Source organism: Mytilus galloprovincialis, chromosome 13, assembly GCF_965363235.1.
Source record: "Mytilus galloprovincialis chromosome 13, xbMytGall1.hap1.1, whole genome shotgun sequence".
Lineage (NCBI taxonomy): Eukaryota > Metazoa > Mollusca > Bivalvia > Mytilida > Mytilidae > Mytilus > Mytilus galloprovincialis.
Window position 1 is genome coordinate 38,568,793 of NC_134850.1, and position 5,043 is coordinate 38,573,835.

Consider the following 5,043-nt stretch of genomic DNA (forward strand, 5'->3'; position numbering starts at 1 on the left):
AGTTTCCCTCATTTTTGAAGGCTGTATGGTTGCCTATAATTGCTTTGTCATTTGAACATTTGTGGATAGTGTCTTATTGGCAATCTTATTACATATTTTAATTTTTATAGGTATCCATCCTTCAGAAAAGTTGTTCCAAATGTAATGAATCCCCTCCAGGCTTGCCTTCATCTTCCTTTATCTTCATTGGAACAATTTTTGGGATACGATTGCTTTCAAGCAATTTGTAGACTTATACCGGTGGCTCAGAGCATTGCCCTCACGTCAATCGTTTTATTCTAAACATTAAGGAACATCTCAGATTCTTATGATTGTCTTGCTTTAAAAGGTAAAAACAAACAAAGGGATTGAACTTTAACAACCTTCCTATAATGTTCTTTTCATAATCTTCATGTTTGATAATTCCCTTGACTTATATGCGTGTTTTTAACAACACGGAAAATCAGAATTAAGCAGTATTTATATTTAGTGTTTTTATAAATTTAGAAACACGATAGAGGGAATTCCCATTTTTGATAAAATGCGAGAGTTCTCTGAATTCCGATAAATCTATTTCTGTCATATAAAAACTGAAGTGGAGTTTTTCTTATATTTTACCGTTATGAAACTGATATTTGAGATTGTACTTCCATAAAGAAATAGAGAACTATCTAGATCGTTTTATAAACATTTAATATACGTTCTTGCTCCAGGTTTTTTTTGGAAATTATGCGCATGCGTATAGTTTTCTTGACTTCAAGGGGTTTTCGATTGAATGGTTGCTCTTGATTCCCCACTCAATTAATTAATTTTTAACTCATGGGATCTTTTCTATGTATGTCTGCTATTGAAGGTTATTGTTGTTGCATAATTTTAAATCATATGCATCATTTAAATTAAAATAAATGTAGTCCACATCGTAGAACACCCCTTCAGGCGAAATGGAGTCTTCCATATTATTGTTTCGAGTTGTCTCCCTTCCGGAAGTAACTATTTAAAGAGTTAGGAATGGGGTTCCTCCTAGAATTAACGTAGGAAAATAGGTGATAAGATACAAAGTGAAATACCTTCTCTCACTCTGAGTCTCGGTGACTGCTGTGGAAAGTAAACTTGGAATGGATAGTACAAAAATAAAACACAATAGGCCTAATTACATTGTTCATACACTTTTATCCGGGATTGGCTATTTTGTAACTAATTTACATGTGCAGTTGAATTAGTTTTGAAAATAATATTATCCAGCTACATGTATACATGTGTCAATGAAACAACGGCAATCGTATCCCTCAGAGCAATCTGCTCTTTGATTTTTTTTGGGGGAGGGTTCCAAACCTGTTGTTTATAAGTTGCAAATCAGGCCATTACTTTTCTTAATTTAATTGTTGCTTACTTAACATGTCTAGACTGTTTTTTTTCTTACTTTTTAAGGCTGTATGGTTGCCTATAATTACTTTGTTATTTTAACCTCTGGAAAGCTGTCTCATTGGAAATTATACCACATATTTACAGATTTTTATATGGATTGTAGACCTGAAAAAGATGTTCAAAGTTGAATATGCTGCAAAGTTCAAACAACCTACTACTTATTTACCATGCATGTTTATCATGAAACTTTTGATCAGAACTATATATAAGTGATTTCACCATTTCTTCATATGTGTACCACTATCAATCAACAGAACAAATGCAAATAATTTTTTTAATATTTGCATATGGTTTCCTTTAATTTCTCACATCTATATTATTTGAATTTAGGGAAATAAGTATTATTTATATAAACAAATCTCATGTCGATTTATAACATGTACAACAATCAAACATCAACCCACACCAAACTGGCTGTAGTTGAAAAACATCAAAAGGGAAAATACAGTGAAATTTTGAGAATTTATATTATCACATGTACATGCATTTGTTTCAAATTTTTTAGTTATAGGTTCCACCTAACTACCATATTAGAAAACTGGGATTTAAACGCTAGTCTATTAGAGGGATATTTCCAGTGGCGAGTCCAGAAATTTTCATAAGTGGGGGCCCACTGACTGCCTAAGAGAGGGCCCACTCCATGCTCCAGTGGTTCTCTAAATAATCAACCATATTTTTCCAGACAAGGGGGGGGGGGGGCCTCTTAATTCGCCTTTGATTTCATTGGTTGTAATTTTTATTTTATCATGAATCAGATTTGAACACGACTTGGGGAATGAAGGTAAAGACCGAATGTCAGTTTTAGTCTTATATATGTACTTTAATTTTAGTATTTATGTGTACATATATCACTGATTCAGTGGTGATGGTGAATAGCTATATATAGACACTGACAAGTCTTAGATAACATATTGTAGTTTTGAATGTTTCTTCATCAGTTGTCTAAAATTAGGTGGAGGTATGTTTTTATTTCCAACAGAGGGGCACTCATGCTCAACCTATATCAATTTGTGCATGAAGCGATTGATAGTTGCCAGACACTGAATGATTATACCACAAATTTGTGAAAGTTTTAACCTATGCATATATATACACATGGAAAAAAGTATTGCAACACCAAATTGAAATTGAAATAAAAAAAAAACACTTTTTATTTTTTTGTGATATAATTTGGTAAAATAGAACAACTTAAACATTATTTAAGTATCACCTGAGCTTAATCAATAAACATCGAATCGATAAGTTTTTATCTGCACATGCAGCTACTGTACCCGTAAACAGCAAAACAGATGTTTTCATCCTCATTGTTTTCAACACTTTAAATAACCAAGTTTTTAAAGTTATGTGATTGAAACCTTGTAATGGGTCCTCGACAACTCTAAACTGCAGCAAGATGGCATATTATCAGCATGAGAGAAGCAGGGATGTCGCTGTAACAACTGCACGTATTGTTGGTCATCACCATTCCACTATAAGTCGTTTTGAGTTAAAAATAAGGCACTAAACGATGTTCAAGACCTTCCGAGATAAAGAAGACCCCCTATACCATTTGCTAGGGAAAATCAAGCATAATGAAGGTTGGTCAGAAGGAAACCCATTGCATACAATACAATCCTAAAAAGAGAGTGGTGGGCATACAGGAGCTTTTTAACAAGAACTGTTCGTGATCGACTCATCGCTACTGGTTATCAAGCGATAAGACCATTTCAGAGACCTTTGCTTACAAACAGACACACAGTTTTCCGTATCCAATGTAGTGCAGAGCTCGCTAAAGTTGAAAATTAGCATCGTGGAGGAAGATCCATTGTTCAAATGGAACTCGGTTCATCTTCCTTGGACGGATCGTAGCCCGGATTTGAACCATATCGAGCATATATGGAACACTATTGGGCGGAACGTGCGCGAAAGGACACCCCAGTTCAAACACATCATGAAATAAACAATGCTTTTCATCAGAAGTGGTTGCTGCTACCTTAGCAACAAATTAGTCGATTTTTGGCAGGAATCAGAAGACGTTTCGATGCGGTTATCCGTTTGAATGGAGGCTGCGCACAAAGTACTAATTCTTTGGCGTATAACGATCAACCATGATGTGAACAGTCATCTGAAGATTAATTTTGAAATGTCTGACATTGTAAGGTTCGACTACAGTAAAAGTTGTAAAATGCATTTTTTTGTACAAAAGCACTTCATTTTGTTATTAAAATTGTGGTTATATAAATCATTTTTTTTCAAACATTTTTTGTTCGTTTCAATGCCAATGTTATCATAAACTATGTTTCAATAATATTATACAAATATTTTATTATATTCCATCCAAAAAAAGAGGCTGATTTTTAAAATTTTAAAAAATCGAGGTGTTGCAATACTTTTTTCCATGTGTATACTTTAAATACGATGAAAAAAAAAATCATGTCTTTTTCAGGACTTCTGATCCAACCATGTAGTTTGGCATGTTATTGAGATATGGTTCTGGTTGATGGATGTTCATGAAGGACCTGTAGTACAAAGTATATCACTGGATTGAGCTCTCTGTCTAAGTGTATTATTAAAGTGCTTTGCTTTGAGCTCGGTTCATTGTTATGCAATTCATTCTTTGTGAAATAAAGATTTTACAGACAACTCTCATGTACAAGGATGTCTCAAAGTATTATCATTTCTATGTACAATGTAAGTAACAGGGAGATAAAAGCATTTTATTTTTTGTTTGAACCAAACATTATTTGTCCATTGACCAAATTTGTTTTGCTTTCACCAGCTTTTAAGGAGATATTATCAAAGAATTGATAGAAAACAGCACAGAAGCTTACTTTCTAGCTCATCAGGCCAAAGCATCATGCATGTTAGGCATTGTCATTACTAAAAACCAATAAATGTCTTCTAATCTGAGGATCAATTCAACATTTTAAAGTGTTTTACTAATGATACTGACAAGCCACCACAAAGATGTATAAATAGAACCATACAAATAGTTAGCAAATACATATAAAAAAAGATGTGATATGATTGCCAATGAGACAATTCTCCACAACAGACCAAAATGACATAGAAATTAACAATTACAGGTCACCGCATAACCTTCAACAATGAGTAAAGCTAATGCAGCATAGTCAGCTATAAAAGGTCTCGAAATGACAATGTAAAACAATTCAAAGGATTAAAATAACAGGCTTATTTATGTACAAAAAATAAAGAAAAACGAATATGTAACACAAAAACAAACGACAACCACTGAATAACGGGCTCCTTATATCATGTTCTCAGATATCATCTCCCAATTTAAAAAAATCACGAAAAATTGAACCTATTATGTGTTGCTCTCCTAGCGATTAAAATGTATCCAAAATCAAAGATGTGGAACATATTCTATCATAATCACTTGGTAACTAATGCAATTAGTGTCTCTTCCATGCCCGTTTTGAACATAAAAACTAAACTAAATATTAAATAAACAACTCTCCTAATGCTCAGGTTGGTTGTCATCGTGCAACACAGTTAATAACACATATAGGAAAACATAGAACTCCCATTTGTCATAAGACACTGTCAAACATCCAAACATACTATCCACACTCATCTGTGTCCACACTTGTATTATTAAAAAAAAAAAATGACCTATTTGGTCGCTCGTATTTCGGT